Genomic DNA, 22,277 nt, shown 5'->3' with positions numbered 1-22,277 from the left:
AAGGACACGAAGTGAAGTGTATTGTGGAGAGTGAGAAGGAGATAATACCAGGAGGAGTTCTGCCCCAAGATCGGCAGCCTCCTTCTGAGGCACGTAGCCGGTGGCCGGAACACCGAGGGAGTAATTAACTCTACGTATTACTTCAGAGACCGGCAGGACAGTCAATTCCAAGTTGGATGCCCGACCTTAATACCTAAGAAGACACAGAGGCAAATTGTGGAGAGGGGCGTCTCTAGGGTCCCTATAAATAAGCTCCAGGCCTACCCCATCGGGTTGCCCTATCCATCCCATCTGGGGGACAGAGAGAGAGAGAACATCAGGAACATCCAGTAGGAAGGCTACTGATTTCCACCTGATTAAGGGTACTCTGGATGTGCCTTCGGACCATCCGGATTCTGCCTGCCCTGTGAACGGTACTCTGGACTGTGGATGCTGAAGTCTTCAGTAAAAGGTAAAGAGACTGCAACCTTTGTGTCCTCGTTATTCATTGCGCCTTACAACGTCCACCATCACCACCTACACATCTGGGAAGCCCTGGGGGCATACTTCACCTGTGGGAAGGTATACCATCTAGCTGCCATTCCATCACCCCAGCGGACCCCTAGCAGCGTCGGTCACCCTGACCGAATACCACAGGTGGCATCACAAACACCAGACAAACTTCACCTTTAATTGGACGCCCCTCAGAAGGGCCACCGTGACATTCCCCAATCCGAAGAACCCGGTACCGAGTACCCCATTGCCCTACACATGGGGGTGCTCCAATCCCATAGAATAAGGCAGTACTCCCCCCTATAGGCAGATCCTGTATATAAGGCAGCACTCCCCCATAGGCAGATCCTGTAGAATAAGGCAGCACTCCCCCTATAGGCAGATCCTGTATATAAGGCAATAAGGCAGCACTACCCCCCATAGGCAGATACTATAGAATAAGGCAGCACTCCCCCATAGGCAGATCCTGTAGAATAAGGCAGCACTCCCCCCCACAGGCAGATCCTGTAGAATAAGGCAGCACTCCCCCATAGGCAGATCCTGTATATAAGGCAGCACTCCCCCCTATAGGCAGATCCTCTATATAAGGCAGCACTCCCCCCCTATAGGCAGATCCTGTATATAAGGCAGCACTCCCTCCCCTATAGGCTGATCCTGTATATAAGGCAGCACTCTTCCCTATAGGCAGATACTGTAGAATAAGGCAGCACTCCCTCCCCTATAGGCAGATACTGTATATAAGGCAGCACTCCCTCCCCTATAGGCAGATACTGTAGAATAAGGCAGCCCCCATAAAAACACAGTAAATAAATACTCACCTCTCTAACTCCTTGTTCCAGCGGTGCTTCATGCTCCTGCTCCCGCTCATCTGACAGCGGGCACTGGGTGGTGCCGTCATCGCGCCCGCTGGCAGACGGTGTGGGGGATGATGGGGGAAGGAGCTCAGCGCAGCACTCCTTCCCTCATCACTGCGGTGAGCTGTATCGGCTAGATGCCGATACAGCTCACCATGCAATGACGGGCGGGGGGCCCACTGCTGGCACCAGGCCCTCCCGCCTGCTCAGGGGCCCCATAGCGGCAGAGCAGGGAGATCGATTCTCCCTGCTATGCCGCAAAATGTAACTGAAGTGAAGTGATAAAAAATAATCTATTATATTATATAATATATTTTTATATTATTTTTTATCACTTCACTTTTTTATTTTTATGTCTATTTCTATTTTTTATTCTGGTTATTTGTACATGCAGCATTTGGTTTTTCTTTCTACTTATTTTTATTTATTTCTCTCCTTTTCTTTCTTCTCATTCACCCATATATAGGACTGATTGATCTGTCCTTTGTATTATCAATATATGTGTGTTTAGATCTTATTTTAAGGGATGTCCTTGATCGGACAACAAATTAATTTTTCAAGTGGGTTTTATTATGCCAAGGTGTATACATTTTTGAATACCGGGAATATGGCTATCGGCGATACATATGCATATGTATGACGATTGATTTGTCACTATATAATTGTGGGCCGGCGCCATGATTAATTCCCGGTAATATGGCTATTAATGGAATGTATGTGTGCGATAACCCATCTGATATTGTGTAATTTTTCGGCTAATGCTGCTATTGAGCTCCGGATATAGGGCTATGGATAATGCGCAAGCACGTAGTGAGTTATCTTACACTTCCGGACCTCTGGCTGATACCTTTGCGTACCTTTGTAAATATGGCCGCTAAAGATGCGCAAGCGCAGTATGATTTAGTTTTCATCATTCAATCACGACCAGGCCCGCTACGTATATCCGGAAACATGGCCGCTGGTGGTGCGCGTGCGCACTGTGATTTACCCGACACTGCTGAATTTCCGTCTGGCATCTATCAAAACATGTGGCGCGGAAGGACATTGGTACCATGGGCGTTATACCGCATGATGACGCCAACAGGATGTGCACCTTCATGTGTGGGATGTCAAGGGCGCATGCGCCATCTACATTGGTGTGCCGGGGTTCTATAAATAATGCAGGAGGGACGAGACATCCTTATCACTTCCCCTTTGAGAAAGCGATCAGGCGAAACGCGCGTCAGGGGCTGTGGGAAGGCCACGTAGCAGTCCGGACCAACTATGGGTGAGCTTATACTCCATTCCATTAATAGATGTGTATATGGGATAGATTAGATTACAATATGGGCCTATGGTGTTTTGATATATGGAGCATTGCCTTATGACTATTGATATTTAAGTGGTTAGCTTACTCACCCTGGTCATACTTTGGACCTGTGTCCTACCTTTAGTGTATTGGTTGTTTTTTTCCTCTCTTTTTGCATGTCGGATTTTTTATATTCTGCCATGTGTGATTTTGTATGTTACATTTTATATCAAAATAAAAGTTTTACATTTTATTAGAAATTGGTGTGTATATTTCCTTTTCGCTGGTTTTCAAATGTTCTGATTTGAAGTAATGCACCTATGAATGTATATTTCTTTTGACGTATGGGAGAGCCAGAATTGCTAAATATGCTCTCGGCCACTTATATAAAATGTGCTTGTTGATTATTGTATTTCCTTATATAGTATACTGTGTGTAGTGTCAGTGTATAGGTAACACTGACTCACCAGTGACGTCTCTAGGTGAAGTCCTTCATCTTTCATCCCGCACAGACCGCCATCACTTCTTCAAGCCGGGTGTCAGGACTCTGAACATTTTTTATTACCTTTTGGTGCATTACTGCCCTTTTCCAAGATGGCGTCTTTGGTCTCATGTGCACTGTGTCTTCCTGCTATAAAGCCCAAAAATTTCTGAAGGCTCTTCACGGATGTGGGCTGGATCCAATCATGAATGGCCTGAATCTTAGCCGGATCCATTTCTATAGATGATGGAGAAAAAATGAAGCCCAAAAAAGAAACCTTCTGTACTCCAAAGAGGCACTTAGACCCCTTCACAAACAAGGCATTGTCACGAAGGACCTGAAATACCATCCTAACTTGTTTCACATGAGACTCCCAATCATCTGAAAAAATCAAAATATCATCCAAATATACAATCATGAATTTATCAAGATAATTCCGAAAAATATCATGCATGAAGGACTGAAACACAGATGGGGCATTAGAGAGTCCGAATGGCATCACAAGATACTCAAAATGGCCCTCGGGCGTATTAAACGCAGTTTTCCATTCGTCACCCTGCTTAATACGAACCAGATTATATGCCCCTCGAAGGTCAATCTTAGTAAACCAACTAGCCCCCTTAATTCTGGCAAACAAATCAGAAAGCAAAGGCAAAGGGTATTGGAATTTGACCGTGATCTTATTCAAGAGGCGATAATCAATACAGGGTCTCAAGGAGCCATCCTTCTTGGCAACAAAAAAAAAACCTGCTCCTAATGGAGAAGAAGATGGCCGAATATGCCCCTTCTCCAAAGACTCCCTTACATAGCTCCGCATGGCGGCATGTTCAGGCACAGACAGGTTGAAAAGTCGGCCCTTAGGAAACTTACAGCCTGGAATCAAATCAATAGCACAATCACAGTCCCTATGCGGTGGAAGGGAACTGGACTTGGGCTCATCGAAAACATCCTGGAAATCTGACAGAAACTCAGGAATTTCAGAAGAGGGGGAGGAGGAAATTGACATCAGAGGAATGTCATCGTGAACCCCCTGACAACCCCAACTATTCACAGACATAGATTTCCAATCCAACACCGGATTGTGTACCTGTAACCATGGAAACCCCAGCACAACAGCATCATGCAAATTATGTAACACCAGGAAGCGACAATCTTCCTGATGGGCTGGCGCCATGCACATGGTTAACTGTGTCCAAAACTGAGGTTTATTTTTAGCCAATGGTGTAGCATCAATCCCCCTCAAAGGGATAGGACTCCGCAAAGGCTGTAAGGAAAAACCACAACGTCTGGCAAATTCTAAGTCCATTAAATTTAATGCGGCGCCTGAATCCACAAATGCCATGACAGAGAATGACGATAATGAGCAGATCAGGGTCACAGATAACAGAAATTTAGGTTGTACAGTACTGATAGTAACGGAATTAGCGATTCTCTTGGCACGCTTAGGGCAATCAGAAATAACATGAGCAGAATCGCCGCAGTAAAAACACAACCTATTCTGACGTCTGAATCCTTGGCGTTCAGCTCTAGACACAATCCTATCACACTGCATAGGCTCAGGACTCCGCTCGGAAGACAACGCCATAGTGTGCACAACTCTGCGCTCACGCAAGCGCCGATCAATTTGAATGGCCAGAGACATAGAATCACTCAGACCTGCAGGCGTGGGGAACCCCACCATAACATCTTTAACAGATTCAGAAAGACCCTTTCTGAAAATTGCCGCCAAAGCATCCTCATTCCACTTAGTAAGCACAGACCATTTTCTGAATTTCTGGCAATATGACTCTGCCGCTTCTTGACCCTGACACAGGGCCAAAAGTGTTTTCTCAGCATGCTCTACAGAGTTAGGTTCATCATACAATAACCCAAGCGCCTGAAAAAAGGTGTCCACATTAAGCAAGGCCGGATTCCCAGATTCCAGGGAAAATGCCCAATCCTGCGGGTCACCGCGCAACAGAGAAATGACAATTTTTACCTGCTGGATGGGATCACCAGAGGAACGGGGCTTAAGAGCAAAACAGTTTACAGTTATTTTTAAAGCTCAAAAATTTGGACCTGTCCCCGAAGAACAGATCGGGGGTAGGAATTCTAGGCTCTAAAACAGGAGTCTGCACGATATAATCAGAAATACCCTGTACTCTAGCAGCAAGTTGATCCACCCGAGAAGCAAGTCCCTGAACATCCATGTCAATGCCTAACTCCTGAGCCACCCAGAAGTGAAGAGGGAAAAAAAAACACAACAGAGTACAGAAAAAAAAATGGCTCAGCACTTTCTTTCCCTTCTTTTGAGATGCGGTTAACTCATTGTTGGCCAGTTGTACTGTTATGAACTGGTGGCCTAGGAGCAGCATGGACGAGCTCTGGAGTAGGTGGCGTCTATACTGACCGCAGTCCCTGAACTTAACACATCAACTAGAAGTAGCCGTGGGATGTTCCTGTCACTCCCTAGACACCTCGTCACGGCCGGAGGACTAATTACACCTAAAGAAAGAAACAGGAATACTATCTTGCCTCAGAGAAAATTCCCAAAAGAAAGGCAGCCCCCCACAAATATTGACTAAGAGGAGAGGGAAATTACAAACGCAGACTGAAAACAGAATTTAGCAAAGGAGGCCACGCTACCTAGAAAGAAAAGACAGGAAAGAGTACTGTGCGGTCAGTATAAAAACTACTACAAAATCCACCACAGAGAATACAAAAATCTCCACACCTAACTAAAGGCATGGAGGGTAACTCTGTGACTCCAGAGCTTCCAACTTGGCTGAGTAAATCTTAACACAGACAAAGCTGGACAAGAAAAAACATAGCAATTCACAGAACTATTAAGTCCACCGCATGTGGACTGCAAAAACAGAGCCAGGACTTATCTTTGATGATTTGGACAATCCAGAAGGAGAAACCAAGCAGAGATGTGGATCCCTAGAAAACAATGGACAACTGGCACTCACTAAAGGAAGGAGCCTGACTAAATAGCCCCGTCCAAAGTGGAAGCAGCTGATGACTGTTGTGAAGGACAAACAGCAGCACTACCACTTATAACCACCGGAGGGAGCCTAAGAGCAGAACCCACAACAGAATTCACAACACATTTGCTGGACATGTAAGCTGTTTCTGCTTTGCAAGAACCTGAGACTATTACCCAGACCTCCCTGGTTGAGCTAAGATATTATTTGAACTGCCTTATAAGCATATCTATCTGTGTTTTGGACTTATTCGTGTCAAGTATCCTCAAGAATAATTGTGCTTCATAGACTTTCTGCATGATTGCATTTTCCTCTGAAGTTTCCTATAGACTGCTGAGCTGCATTTGATATTTGCACCAAGTGTTGTGGACTTGAGTTTCTCTCTGCACCTGTTTGAATCACCGTGTGATAATATAGACTTTACCACTTATAAAACTGTGTCCTGTAGTTGTCTTATTCCACGCAAAGAGTCTCCTGAGTTATCCTCTATAATTATTACACCAGGACTCGTCTCTGCAGGAAATAACACAGTTATCTCGAGCTCCGCTTGCAGAACACATTACTTAATTTTTCCAAACTTCTACATTACACCACATGAAGAAAAAGAGGCAACATAGTGTCACTCTACACAGTAACAGGCCTGCCCCCTCATTTAAAACAGTATACTCAAAAAATAAAATAAACACATCACTGCAGTAATAATATCCTTTAATTAGCTCCTATGGTAATAATATTCTCCATCCTGGCCCCGTGTATCTAATTCCTGGCTCCAGCCATATGTTTTTGCATTCTGCCCCAGTGTGTCCAGCATATTGCCCCCAGTGTGTACAGCATATTGCCCCCAGTGTGTTCAACATATTGCCCCTAGTGTGTCCAGCATATTGCCTCCAGTGTGTCCAGTATTCTGCCCCAGTGTCTCCAGCATATTGCCCCCAGTGTGTCCAGCATCCTGCCCCCAGTGTGTCCAGCATATTGCCCCCAGTTTGTCCAGCTTATTGCCCCCCTGTGTGTCCAGCATATTACCCCCAATGTGTCCAGCAATCTGCCCCAGTGTCTCCAGCATATTGCCCCCAGTGGGTCCAGCATATTGCCTCCAATTTGTCCAGCATTCTGCCCCAGTTTCTCCAGCATATTGTCCGCAGTGTGTCCAGCAATCTGCCCCAGTGTCTTCAGCATATTGCCCCCAGTGTGTCCAGCATCCTGCCCCCAGTTTGTCCAGCATTCTGCCCCAGTGTCTCCAGCATATTGCCCCCAGTGTGTCCAGCATATTGCCCCCAGTTTGTCCAGCATTCTGCCCCAGTGTGTCCAGCATATTGCCCCCAGTGTGTCCAGCAATCTGCCCCAGGGTGTCCAGCATATTGCCCCCAGTGTGTCCAGCATATTGCCCCCAGCGTGTCCAGCATATTGCCCCAGTGTATCCAGCATATTGCCCCCAGTGTCTCCAGCATTCAGCCCCCAGTGTCTCCAGCATTCAGCCCCCAGTGTCTCCAGCATTCAGCCCCCAGTGTGTCCAGCATCCTGCCCCCAGTGTGTCCATTATTCAGCCCCCAATGTGTCCAGCATCCTGCCCCCAGTGTGTCCAGCATTCAGCCCCCAGTGTGTTCAGCATCCTGCCCTCAGTGTGTCCAGCATTCTGCCCCCAGTGTGTCCAGCATCCTGCCCCCAGTGTGTCCAGCATATTGCCTCCAGTGTCTCCAGCATATTGCCTTCAGTGTGTCCAGCATATTGCCCCCAGTGTGTCCAGCATATTGCCCCCAGTGTGTCCAGCATCTCTGCCCCTAGTGTCCAGCATACTGGCCCATAAAGAAAGACCTTGCACTCAACTTATGCTCTTTGTGAGTTTTTAATGTAGTACCCAAAAACGTTTCGGTCCAACACACCGGACCTTCATCAGTTACGTACTGTGTGTGGAATTATGGGGAGAGACAAAACAGTGTCTCTGGGCACACAGAGAGAGCGGCGTCTGAGTTGCAAGTTGGCAAAAAATAAGATCCACTTATGCGGGAAAGAGGAATTGTGTGTCGTGTATAGACGCGGAGTTCTCCTTTTTGGGTACTACATTAAAAACTCACAAAGAGCATAAGTTGAGTGCAAGGTCTTTCTTTATGTATACTGTAAGGTGTGGGAACCTACCTTTGCACCACCACCAGTAGTGCACACGTTTCTACCATTTCAGCATACTGGCCCGGGCCCCCTGGATTGCCGTTTGCAATTAAAAAAAAAGAGTTCTCCTCACCTGTCCGTGCTCCTTCGGCGAAGCTCTCTCCTCGCAGCTGAAGCGCGCACTCACGGGCGGCTGACAATTACATCAGACTCCGGCGACGTGCGCGCTGCGGCTGATGTCTGCTGCTATCCTTTGATTGGCTGGCGGATGTTAACTAATTACGTGTGTGCGCGCGCCTGCACATCAATAGCGTTTAACTGCCGCAGCGCCGGTAGGGGCCCAGTGAGCCGATGAGACGGGGCCCAATGCGGGCCCCCTCTGCCCACTGGGCCCATACGCCAGTCAGGACAGTAATGCCCTGATGGCGGCGGGCAATCTGAGCGGTAGCCCAGGGCCCCCCCGCACCACTGGGCCCTGGGCTACTGCCCAGATTGACTCCATTATAATCCGCCCCTGATTATATGCACGCAGCACGATATAGAGCATGAGCAACTGGCCAGATTAATACACATTGTGTTGGAAAATATTCAGTAAACCTTGCATTCTATTCATTGAAATCCTTGGTGTTTGTGAGTCTAGTGGGCAGTTCTCTGCAATGACTGACAGTCTTCCCTGTATGCTGTGGATAGCCATAAATCATTAAACCGCTCACTGACTTCAATGAATAAAATACAATAAATACTGAATCTTTTGCAAGAAATCTATATATATCATTCTGCTCAGCTTCTACTGTATATAAATTCTGCGGTAGATCAGCTCACTTGGCTGTACACAGAGGTAGACATAGGAACACCGTGGCTTTAAGAACTTCCTTTGGCTTATTATGGACAGAATAAACCAAAGTGTAGTAAAACAAATATAGCCCTCTGGGCAAGACAGGAAAACTAAACAAAATGGTAGCAGAAAGCATAGTCCTCAGAGAGGGGTTCCTCCTGCTCACCGCTAGCAGAACACACATGGTTCAGGTTTTACTATAAACACAAACCACATCTCCGGAGTGTTCCTCTCCAGACACTGAGTACTGCTGCCTTTGAAGGCCAGCTACTTAAGCCCCAGACCACACCCTGGGGTGGAAATAATGTGCACATCTTCCCACCTGCTCTATGGATGTCCACAAAAAAAAAAAGCCAGCCCATTATGAAAATAAGCCCTCATAACACTTAGTGTGCTGCAGGAAAAACTCTTAGTTTTATATCAGTGACGCCATTAGGCATAGTGAAACATATCTCCCCTCCTGCACTTTACCAGTGACTTTGTCACATATCCCTGCCCAAAGTCAGAGGTTTTGACACCTTCACTCGCTAAGCAGGGGACTCTTGACAGGGCATCTGCGTTCCCATGCAACTTCCCTGGCCTGTGCTTCACATGAAAATTAAAGTAGTGAAACACCAGAAACCACCTGCTTACCATGGCATTCTTCCCCTTCTTTTCTCTCATCCATCTCAGGAGCGCATTGTCTGACACTAGCCTAAACCTCCTGCCTACCAGGTAGTAACTCAGAGTGTCGATTGCCCACATGATAGCCAAGCACTCTTTCTCTATGATGGCATAGTTCTTCTCACAGGAGGAGAGTTTCCTACTCAGGTATAGGACTGGATGTTCACCCCCATCTATTTCTTGGGACAACACAGCTCCCACACCGACCTCGGAGGTGTCCATCTGGAGCACGAACTCTTTAGTGAAGTCTGGTGAGACCAAGACTAGCTGTCTCCACAGAACGAGCTTCAACTCCTGGAATGCCATCTCAGCTTCAGAGGATTATTTTACCATAGATGATTTTGTGCCCTTAAGAAGATCCGACAGGAGGGTGACTATCATGGCGAAATTCTGGATAAATCTCAGATAATATACCACAATTCCCAGAAACTACCTAACGTGCTTTTTTGCGACTGGCTGAGGCCACTTTTGGATTGCCTCCACCTTGTCTATTTGTGGTTTTATCTCACCCCTTCAAATGATGTAACCCAAATACTTTGCCACTTCTTTCCCAAGAGTGCATATCTTTGGGTTTATGGTAAGCCCTGTCTTCCTCAATGCATCCAGTACCACCTGGACCTTCTGCAGGTGATTCCCCAATCCATGCTGAAGATCCTAATGTCCTTCAAGTAAGCGGCGGCATACCTCTTCGGAAGGGCTAGGATCTGAGCCCTCTGGAGGGTAGCTGGGGCTACTTGCAGTCCAAACGGCATCCAGGTATAGTGAAAACACCTGTCAGGTGTAGAGAAGGCACTTGGAGACAGGAAACTTTGGCAGTACCTTTATGTTAGGTCCAGGGTCGTGATATATGTTTCTGAGCCTAGCCTCTCAATAAGCTCATCAGCTCGCGGCATTGGAAATGCATCAAACTTGGACACATCATTGAACTTCCTGTAATCGTTACAGAAGCCCCACTCTCTGTCCAGCTTTGTCACAAGGACAATAGTGCTGGACCAGCGGCTCGTTGATGACGCCCAGGCTCAACCAGGCTCAAGCCATAAAATATACTGATGAAGGATATGAGGTGCGGCAAAGAAGACCCAAGACAACATACTCGGAAGGTAGGTAAGAAAATTTCTAAAACAATCCACAGGGAGGAGAATGGAGCAAAACAAAATCCTCTAAACTGCATGCTCGCAAACGCCAGAAGCCTGACAAACAAGGTGGAAGAACTAGAAGAAGAAATATCTACAGATAACTATGATATAATGGGAATAACCGAGACATGGTAAGATGAAAGCTATGACTGGGCAGTTAACTTACAGGGCTACAGTCTGTTTAGAAGGGATCATAAAAATAGGAAAGGAGCAGGGGTTTGTCTTTATGTAAAGTCTTGTCTAAAGTCCACTTTAAGGAAGGATATTAGCGAAGTGAGTGAAGATGTCGAGTCCATATGGGTCGAAATACATGGAGGGAAAAATAGTAACAAAATTCTCATTGGGGTCTGTTACAAACCCCCAAATATAACAGAAATCATGGAAAGTCTACTACTAAGGCAGATAGATGAAGCTGCAACCCATAATGAGGTCCTTGTTATGAGGGACTTTAACTACCCGTATATTAATGGGGAAACAGGGACCTGGAAACCCATAAAGGCAAATAGGTTTCTGCTAATAACCAAGAAAAATTATCTTTCACAATTGGTGCAGAAGCCAACCAGAGGAACAGCACTTTTAGACCTAATATTATTGTTAATATTATTATTATTATTTATTTATATAGCACCATTAATTCCATGGTGCTGTACATGAGAAAGGGGTTACATACAGGGTTATAAATATCGTTTACAGTAAACAAGTTTACAGTGACAGACTGGTACAGAGGGGAGAGGACCCTGTCCATGTGGACTTACATTCTATGGGATAGTGGGGAAGAGACAGAAGGTCGGAGGTGCAGCAGCTCTGGCAGTGGTGAGGCGGCTGCTCTGGCGATGGTGAGGTGGCAGAATGGTTATTGCAGGCTGTAGGCTTTCTTGAAGAGATGGGTTTTCAGGTTCCGTCTGAAGGATCCGAGGGTGGTGGATAGCCGGACGTGTTGAGGCATGGAATTCCAGAGGATGGGGGGGATATTCGGGAGAAATCTTGGAGGCGGTTGTGTGAGGAACGAATAAGTGTGGAGGAGAGTAGGAGGTCTTGGGAGGATCAGAGATTACTTGAGGGAAGGTATTGGGAGATTAGTTCAGAGATATAGGGAGGGGACAGGTTGTGGATGGCTTTGTAGATCAGTGTTAGTAGTTTGAACTAGATTTGTTGGGGAATTGGGAGCCAGTGGAGGGATTTGCAAAGGGGAGAAGCAGGGGAGTAGTGAGGAGAGAGGTGGATTAGCCAGGCAGCAGAGTTGAGGACAGACTGGAGTGGTGCAATTCCAAAGACATACTGATAGGGAATTTAGATTGTGAGCCCCATCGGGGACAGTGATGATAATGTGTGCAAACTGTAAAGCGCTGCGGAATATGTTAGCGCTATATAAAAATAAAGATTATTATAATTAGAGTTAGCGGGGAGGCCACAGAGGAGGGTGTTGCAGTAGTCGAGGCGGGAGATGATAAGGGCATGCACAAGAGTCTTAGTAGATTGTGGGGTGAGGAAGGGACAGATTCTGGCAATATTTTTGAGTTGGAGGCGACAGGAAGTGGCAAGAGTTTGAACCTGCAGTTTGAAGGACAAGGCAGAGTCGAGAATTACCCCGAAGCAGCGGATTTCAGGTGCGGGAGAGAACGTGATGCCGTGATACTATCTAATAGACCTGACAGAATAACAAATCTGCAGGTCGTTGGGCATCTAGGAAATAGCGACCACAATATTGTACAGTTTCACTTGTCTTTCACTAGGGGAACTTGTCAGGGAGTCACAAAAACACTGAACTTTAGGAAGGAAAAGTTTGACCAGCTTAGAGATGCCCTTGACTGGGACAATGTCCTCAGAAATAAGAATACAGATAATAAACGGGAAATGTTTAAGTACATCCTAAATAGGCACTGTAAGCGGTTTATACCTAGTGGGAATAAAAGGACAAGAAATAGGAAAAACCCAAAGTGGCTAAACAAAGTAGTAAGAGGGGTAATTAACAGTAAAAAGAAAGCATTTAAAGGGAACCTGTCACCCCTTTTTTTCGATTTGAGATAAAAATATGGTTCAATTCCCAACCTTTGCTTATAAAATACCTTTGTAATCTGTCCATTTTCGTATGCAAATTACCCTGGTCCGGTCCGATGGGCGGGGCCTGGCACATAGGAAATGTGGTACCAATATTCAAAAAGGGCTCTAAAAGCGAACCTGAAAATTATAGACCAGTAAGTCTAACCTCTATTGTTGGTAAAATATTTGAAGGGTTTCTGAGGGATGTTATTCTGGATTATCTCGATGAGAATAACTGTTTAACTCCATATAAGCATGGGTTTATGAGGAATAGCTCCTGTCAAACCAATCTAATCTGTGTTTATGAAGAGGTAAGCTATAGATTGGACCAAGGTGAGTCATTGGTATATCTTGATTTTTCCAAAGCATTTGATACCATGCCACACAAGAGGTTGGTACACAAAATGAGAATGCTGGGTCTGGGGGAAAATGTGTGTAAATGGGTAAGTAACTGGCTTAGTGATAGAAAGCAGAGGGTGGTTATAAATGGTTTAGGCCATGTTTTTACTGCCGATCCGCAGCAGTTTTCCATGCGGTGTACAGTATCATGTTAACCTATGGAAAATAAAAACCAATGTGCACATGCTGCAGAAAAAAACGCACGGAAAAGCTGCGGTTTATTTTCCGCAGCATGTCAATTCTTTGTGGGGAATCCGCAGCGGTTTGACACCTACTCCATATTAAAAAAACGCAGGTGTAAAACCGCAGTAGAATCCACACAAAAAACACAGTAAATCCGCAGTAAAACCGCGATAAATCCACAGGAAAAACGCAGTGTTTTTGCCCTGCGGATTTATCAAAATCAGTGCGGAAAAATCCGCACAGCAGTCCGCAGCGTGTGCACATAGCCTTATTGTCTAACTTGGTTGCTGTGACCAGTGGGGTACTGCAGGGGTTGGGGTTGGGACCTATTCTCTTCAACATATTTATTAACAATATGGTAGAAGGTTTACACAGTAAAATATCAAAATTTGCAGATGATACAAAACTACGTAAAGCAGTCAATACAAGATAAGATAGTATTCTGTTACAGATGGATCTGGATAAGTTGGAAACTTGGGCCAAGAGGTGGCAGATGTGGTTTAACAATGATAAATGTAAGGTTATACACATGGGAAGAAGGAATCATATCACCATTACACACTGAACGGGAAACCACTGGGTAAATCTGACATGGAGAAGGACTTGGGGATCCTAGTTAATGATAAACTTATCTGGAGCAGCCAGTATCAGGCAGCGGCTGCCAAGGCAAACAGGATCATGAGGTGCATTAAAAGAGGTCTGGATACACATGATAAGAGCATTATACTGCCTCTGTACAAATTCCTGGTTAGACCACACATGGAGTACTGTGTACAGTTTTGGGCACCGGTGCTCAGGAAGGATATAATGGAACTGGAGAAAGTACAAAGGAGGGCAACAAAATTAATAAAGGGGATGGGGGAACTACAATACCCCGAGAGATTAGCAAAATTACGATTAGTTAGTCTAGAAAAAAGACGACTGAGGGTCGATCTAATAACCATGTATAAGTATATAATACAAATATCTCTCCGAGGATCTGTTTATACCAAGAAAGGTGACAGTCACAAGGGGGCATTTTCTGCGTCTGGAGGAGAGAAGGTATTTACACCAGCATAGAAGAGGATTCTTTACTGTTAGGGCAGTGGAATCTGGAATTCTTTGCCTGAGGAGGTGGTGATGGCGAACTCAGTAGAGGGGTTCAAGAGAGGCCTGGATGTCTTCCTGGAGCATAACAATATTACAGTTATTAGGGTCTTTAGAAGGACGTAGATCTGGGGATTTATTCTGACGGAATATAGGCTGAACTGGATGGACAAATGTCTTTTTTCAGCCTTGCTAACTATGTTACTAGGTTAGTAACTTTCTCTTCACCTCCTTGGAGATCACCTTGCGGTGGGCTTCAGTAATCCGATATGGCCTTTGGTTCATCCTTACAAGAGGTTCAGTCAGGATTTTGTGCTGGACAACCTACATACATCCTGGTAACTTCGAAAACAGGTCTCGGTTCTGCTGAAACAGATCACAGCACTGTTGTTTCTGGGCTGGTGACAGTGTCCCTGCCACGGTGACATCCTCGGCCCTGGCTTTAGGATGGACCAGTAGGCACATTGCTTTTTCCGGATCCCTGTCTCTCCACAGTTTCAGCAAGTTAATGTGGTACACATGGTATGGCTTTCTCTGTGGTTGGTGGACTTTGTAGTTAATGTCACTCAACTTTTCGACCACTTCACATGGCCCTTGCCACTTGGGCAGGAACTTACTTTCAACAGTGGGGATCAACACCAACACTTGATCTCCGGGGATAAACTGTCTCAGTCTTGCCGACCAATTGTAGACCCTTGCCTGGGACTCTTGTGCTTGGTTGTGCATCACACTCACAATCCTGTCCTTCATCTGGGCCACATGTTCGATAATGCTTCGGTGGGGTGTTACCTCCACTTCCCAGGTCTCCTTTGCAGAGTCTAGAAAACCACGAGGGTGCCGTCCATATAAGAGCGAATGGTGAGAACCCTGTAGAGACCTGTGAGACTTCTCTAATGGAGAACAGTAGATATAGCAGCAGGCAATCCCAATCTCGACCATCCTTCTCCACGACTTTCTTCAACATAGATTTCTTGTTGAACCTCTCCACCAGGCCGTCTGTCTGCTGATGTTACAACAATATCCTAAGTTGGGTAATCTGGAAGGCCTTACACAACTCCCTCATAACCTTGGACATGAACAGTGTCCCTTGGTCTGTCAGGATCTCTTTCAGCAAGCCCATCCAGGAGAAAATATGAACTAGCTCTAGTGCTATACTCTGGGTGGAGGAGTTTCTCAGTGGTACCGCGTAGCATAGTCCATTACTACCAGGAAGTATTGATGACCCTGGCAGACTTAACTAAGGGCCGACCAGATCCATGGCAATCAGGTCAAATGGGACTTAGATTATGGGTAACGGAACTAAGGGACTGCGGAAGTGGGATACAGTAGCAGCTAGCTGACAGGTAGGACAGGTTAGGCAGAAAATAACAATGTCCGTGTGACACCCAGTCAAGTAAAACTTCTGAGGGACTTGCTCTTGGGTTTTAGCTATGCCAAGATGCCCCCTAAGACATGAGCATTGGTTGGCCAGATCTAGTACCCTACATGTGTAGGGTCCCGGAACTAACAGCTGCTCTAATACTTTTCCTCACTGTTTAGTGAACCGATATAGCAACTCCTCATTGACTGCAAAGAACGGGAACCTGCTGTCGGCTCCTGGCAATTGGGCAACCCCATCTATCACAGTCACATTTTGAAGTACATTTTTTCAAGTTAGATCCTGGAAGCTTCCCTCCAGAAACCCTCAGTTCAGGGGTTTTGGCCTCACTGGTCATCATCTCATCCTCAACACCAGCCTGGACACGCAAGGGGAACTCATCCACATCTGACTGTGATGGGATTTTATCAGGGTTGAGCTGGCTCCTGTCTGCCTTCCTTGGTATCACCACCTCTCCACACAAGTCCCAGAAAAGGCTGAAGTCCCGCCCGATTATCACTGGGTGTAGCAAACCTTTGACTACCCCGACCTCATGGGACTCAGTACCCTGGCTCGTTTTGATTGATATTCTGGTGACAGGATAGTCCTTGGCTTCCCTGAGGATACACTGGACACCCACGTGTTTCCCTGGGATCAACTGGTGGGGGAGTGTGGCCCTTATCAGGGTCACAAAGCTCACTGAGTCTAAAGGTACCTTCACACGAAGCGACGCTGCAGCGATAGCGACAATGATGCCGATCGCTGCAGCATCGCTGTTTGGTCGCTGGAGAGCTGTCACACAGACCGCTCTCCAGCGACCAACGATGCCGAGGTCCCCGGGTAACCAGGGTAAACATCGGGTTGCTAAGCGCAGGGCCGCGCTTAGTAACCCGATGTTTACCCTGGTTACCAGCGTAAAAGTAAAAAAAAACAAACAGTACATGCTCACCTGCGCGTCCCCCAGCGTCTGCTTCCTGTACTGTCAAATCATAATAGGCCTTTTGGGGCTCACCAGTCAGATAGCAGGCCAGCATCTCCGCCCACTGCTCTGGCGATGGCTTCTCCATCACCTGCTCGAACACAGTCAAAAATGCCTTCACATCATCACCCGGGGTCATTTTTTTCATGGCTCCTCTTACCGCTGTCACGACGCCTGCAGTAGGTCTAAAACAGAGGGTTGAATACAGGACACCTGAGTCTCAGAAGGGGCGAGGAGAGCTGCAGTGAGCTGAGCGCAGGACCTGCAACATGTGACTCCCGAGGGAGTGGCCAATGGCGAAGGCTACAGCTGGGTGATGGAGGAGACTGGAGTGTAGTGAACGAGCCGAGATCAAACCAGGTAGTAGGAGATATACCGCAGGATGAGACGGGGGGAGAAGTCAAGCACAAAGCCGAGGTCAGAAAGCTGGAGATAATGGTGAAGTACAAGTGGGACAGACAGGTGCAAAGTCAGGGAAGTAAAGCCGGATGGTCAGAACCAGACATCCCGAATCCTGAATCAGAAGACTAAGCGCAATACCATAAAAACAGACCGGGTCAAAGCACAGCAAGGAAAAGCAGGCAAGCAGTACCCAAACACACCATGGGGTCAGACGCACAGACAGAATGAACATATAATTGATAAGAAACCTAAGCCTGGTGTGGGTATATACAGTATGTCCCTCCCAGATTCAAAAGGAGGCCAAAAACAATTAACCCTGTGAGGACCGGGGGAGAAACCAGACCAGAACCACGACAGTATTCCCCAGGCTTCTCCGGATGCCTGGCATGGAAAGCCCGGACCAGTCGATCAGCATGCACTGAACGGGCCGGAACCCATGACCGATCTTCCGGAGCATACCTCTTCCAATGTGCTAAATACTGTGTAATAATTATAGGGGATAACTCAGGAGACTCTTTGCGTGGAACAAGACAACTACAAGACACAGTTTTATAAGTGGTAAAGTCTATATTATCACACGGTGATTCAAACAGGTGCAGAGAGAAACTCAAGTCCACAACACTTGGTGCAAATAATAAACACAGCTTAGCAGTCTATAGGAAACTTCAGAGGAAAATGCAATCAAGCAGCTACTTGCAGTCCAAACGGCATCCAGGTATAGTGAAAACACCTGTCAGGTGTAGAGAAGGCACTTGGAGACAGGAAACTTTGGCAGTACCTTTATGTTAGGTCCAGGGTCGTGATATATGTTTCTGAGCCTAGCCTCTCAATAAGCTCATCAGCTCGCGGCATTGGAAATGCATCAAACTTGGACACATCATTGAACTTCCTGTAATCGTTACAGAAGCCCCACTCTCTGTCCAGCTTTGTCACAAGGACAATAGTGCTGGACCAGCGGCTCGTTGATGACGCCCAGGCTCAACCAGGCTCAAGCCATAAAATATACTGATGAAGGATATGAGGTGCGGCAAAGAAGACCCAAGACAACATACTCGGAAGGTAGGTAAGAAAATTTCTAAAACAATCCACAGGGAGGAGAATGGAGCAAAACAAAATCCTCTAAACTGCATGCTCGCAAACGCCAGAAGCCTGACAAACAAGGTGGAAGAACTAGAAGAAGAAATATCTACAGATAACTATGATATAATGGGAATAACCGAGACATGGTAAGATGAAAGCTATGACTGGGCAGTTAACTTACAGGGCTACAGTCTGTTTAGAAGGGATCATAAAAATAGGAAAGGAGCAGGGGTTTGTCTTTATGTAAAGTCTTGTCTAAAGTCCACTTTAAGGAAGGATATTAGCGAAGTGAGTGAAGATGTCGAGTCCATATGGGTCGAAATACATGGAGGGAAAAATAGTAACAAAATTCTCATTGGGGTCTGTTACAAACCCCCAAATATAACAGAAATCATGGAAAGTCTACTACTAAGGCAGATAGATGAAGCTGCAACCCATAATGAGGTCCTTGTTATGAGGGACTTTAACTACCCGTATATTAATGGGGAAACAGGGACCTGGAAACCCATAAAGGCAAATAGGTTTCTGCTAATAACCAAGAAAAATTATCTTTCACAATTGGTGCAGAAGCCAACCAGAGGAACAGCACTTTTAGACCTAATATTATTGTTAATATTATTATTATTATTTATTTATATAGCACCATTAATTCCATGGTGCTGTACATGAGAAAGGGGTTACATACAGGGTTATAAATATCGTTTACAGTAAACAAGTTTACAGTGACAGACTGGTACAGAGGGGAGAGGACCCTGTCCATGTGGACTTACATTCTATGGGATAGTGGGGAAGAGACAGAAGGTCGGAGGTGCAGCAGCTCTGGCAGTGGTGAGGCGGCTGCTCTGGCGATGGTGAGGTGGCAGAATGGTTATTGCAGGCTGTAGGCTTTCTTGAAGAGATGGGTTTTCAGGTTCCGTCTGAAGGATCCGAGGGTGGTGGATAGCCGGACGTGTTGAGGCATGGAATTCCAGAGGATGGGGGGGATATTCGGGAGAAATCTTGGAGGCGGTTGTGTGAGGAACGAATAAGTGTGGAGGAGAGTAGGAGGTCTTGGGAGGATCAGAGATTACTTGAGGGAAGGTATTGGGAGATTAGTTCAGAGATATAGGGAGGGGACAGGTTGTGGATGGCTTTGTAGATCAGTGTTAGTAGTTTGAACTAGATTTGTTGGGGAATTGGGAGCCAGTGGAGGGATTTGCAAAGGGGAGAAGCAGGGGAGTAGTGAGGAGAGAGGTGGATTAGCCAGGCAGCAGAGTTGAGGACAGACTGGAGTGGTGCAATTCCAAAGACATACTGATAGGGAATTTAGATTGTGAGCCCCATCGGGGACAGTGATGATAATGTGTGCAAACTGTAAAGCGCTGCGGAATATGTTAGCGCTATATAAAAATAAAGATTATTATAATTAGAGTTAGCGGGGAGGCCACAGAGGAGGGTGTTGCAGTAGTCGAGGCGGGAGATGATAAGGGCATGCACAAGAGTCTTAGTAGATTGTGGGGTGAGGAAGGGACAGATTCTGGCAATATTTTTGAGTTGGAGGCGACAGGAAGTGGCAAGAGTTTGAACCTGCAGTTTGAAGGACAAGGCAGAGTCGAGAATTACCCCGAAGCAGCGGATTTCAGGTGCGGGAGAGAACGTGATGCCGTGATACTATCTAATAGACCTGACAGAATAACAAATCTGCAGGTCGTTGGGCATCTAGGAAATAGCGACCACAATATTGTACAGTTTCACTTGTCTTTCACTAGGGGAACTTGTCAGGGAGTCACAAAAACACTGAACTTTAGGAAGGAAAAGTTTGACCAGCTTAGAGATGCCCTTGACTGGGACAATGTCCTCAGAAATAAGAATACAGATAATAAACGGGAAATGTTTAAGTACATCCTAAATAGGCACTGTAAGCGGTTTATACCTAGTGGGAATAAAAGGACAAGAAATAGGAAAAACCCAAAGTGGCTAAACAAAGTAGTAAGAGGGGTAATTAACAGTAAAAAGAAAGCATTTAAAGGGAACCTGTCACCCCTTTTTTTCGATTTGAGATAAAAATATGGTTCAATTCCCAACCTTTGCTTATAAAATACCTTTGTAATCTGTCCATTTTCGTATGCAAATTACCCTGGTCCGGTCCGATGGGCGGGGCCTGGCACATAGGAAATGTGGTACCAATATTCAAAAAGGGCTCTAAAAGCGAACCTGAAAATTATAGACCAGTAAGTCTAACCTCTATTGTTGGTAAAATATTTGAAGGGTTTCTGAGGGATGTTATTCTGGATTATCTCGATGAGAATAACTGTTTAACTCCATATAAGCATGGGTTTATGAGGAATAGCTCCTGTCAAACCAATCTAATCTGTGTTTATGAAGAGGTAAGCTATAGATTGGACCAAGGTGAGTCATTGGTATATCTTGATTTTTCCAAAGCATTTGATACCATGCCACACAAGAGGTTGGTACACAAAATGAGAATGCTGGGTCTGGGGGAAAATGTGTGTAAATGGGTAAGTAACTGGCTTAGTGATAGAAAGCAGAGGGTGGTTATAAATGGTTTAGGCCATGTTTTTACTGCCGATCCGCAGCAGTTTTCCATGCGGTGTACAGTATCATGTTAACCTATGGAAAATAAAAACCAATGTGCACATGCTGCAGAAAAAAACGCACGGAAAAGCTGCGGTTTATTTTCCGCAGCATGTCAATTCTTTGTGGGGAATCCGCAGCGGTTTGACACCTACTCCATATTAAAAAAACGCAGGTGTAAAACCGCAGTAGAATCCACACAAAAAACACAGTAAATCCGCAGTAAAACCGCGATAAATCCACAGGAAAAACGCAGTGTTTTTGCCCTGCGGATTTATCAAAATCAGTGCGGAAAAATCCGCACAGCAGTCCGCAGCGTGTGCACATAGCCTTATTGTCTAACTTGGTTGCTGTGACCAGTGGGGTACTGCAGGGGTTGGGGTTGGGACCTATTCTCTTCAACATATTTATTAACAATATGGTAGAAGGTTTACACAGTAAAATATCAAAATTTGCAGATGATACAAAACTACGTAAAGCAGTCAATACAAGATAAGATAGTATTCTGTTACAGATGGATCTGGATAAGTTGGAAACTTGGGCCAAGAGGTGGCAGATGTGGTTTAACAATGATAAATGTAAGGTTATACACATGGGAAGAAGGAATCATATCACCATTACACACTGAACGGGAAACCACTGGGTAAATCTGACATGGAGAAGGACTTGGGGATCCTAGTTAATGATAAACTTATCTGGAGCAGCCAGTATCAGGCAGCGGCTGCCAAGGCAAACAGGATCATGAGGTGCATTAAAAGAGGTCTGGATACACATGATAAGAGCATTATACTGCCTCTGTACAAATTCCTGGTTAGACCACACATGGAGTACTGTGTACAGTTTTGGGCACCGGTGCTCAGGAAGGATATAATGGAACTGGAGAAAGTACAAAGGAGGGCAACAAAATTAATAAAGGGGATGGGGGAACTACAATACCCCGAGAGATTAGCAAAATTACGATTAGTTAGTCTAGAAAAAAGACGACTGAGGGTCGATCTAATAACCATGTATAAGTATATAATACAAATATCTCTCCGAGGATCTGTTTATACCAAGAAAGGTGACAGTCACAAGGGGGCATTTTCTGCGTCTGGAGGAGAGAAGGTATTTACACCAGCATAGAAGAGGATTCTTTACTGTTAGGGCAGTGGAATCTGGAATTCTTTGCCTGAGGAGGTGGTGATGGCGAACTCAGTAGAGGGGTTCAAGAGAGGCCTGGATGTCTTCCTGGAGCATAACAATATTACAGTTATTAGGGTCTTTAGAAGGACGTAGATCTGGGGATTTATTCTGACGGAATATAGGCTGAACTGGATGGACAAATGTCTTTTTTCAGCCTTGCTAACTATGTTACTAGGT

This window comes from Ranitomeya variabilis, chromosome 1 (genome assembly GCF_051348905.1).
Source record: "Ranitomeya variabilis isolate aRanVar5 chromosome 1, aRanVar5.hap1, whole genome shotgun sequence".
NCBI classification, from domain to species: domain Eukaryota; kingdom Metazoa; phylum Chordata; class Amphibia; order Anura; family Dendrobatidae; genus Ranitomeya; species Ranitomeya variabilis.
The sequence above is the reverse complement of the archived record's forward strand: the minus strand, read 5'-3'. Positions refer to the sequence as shown.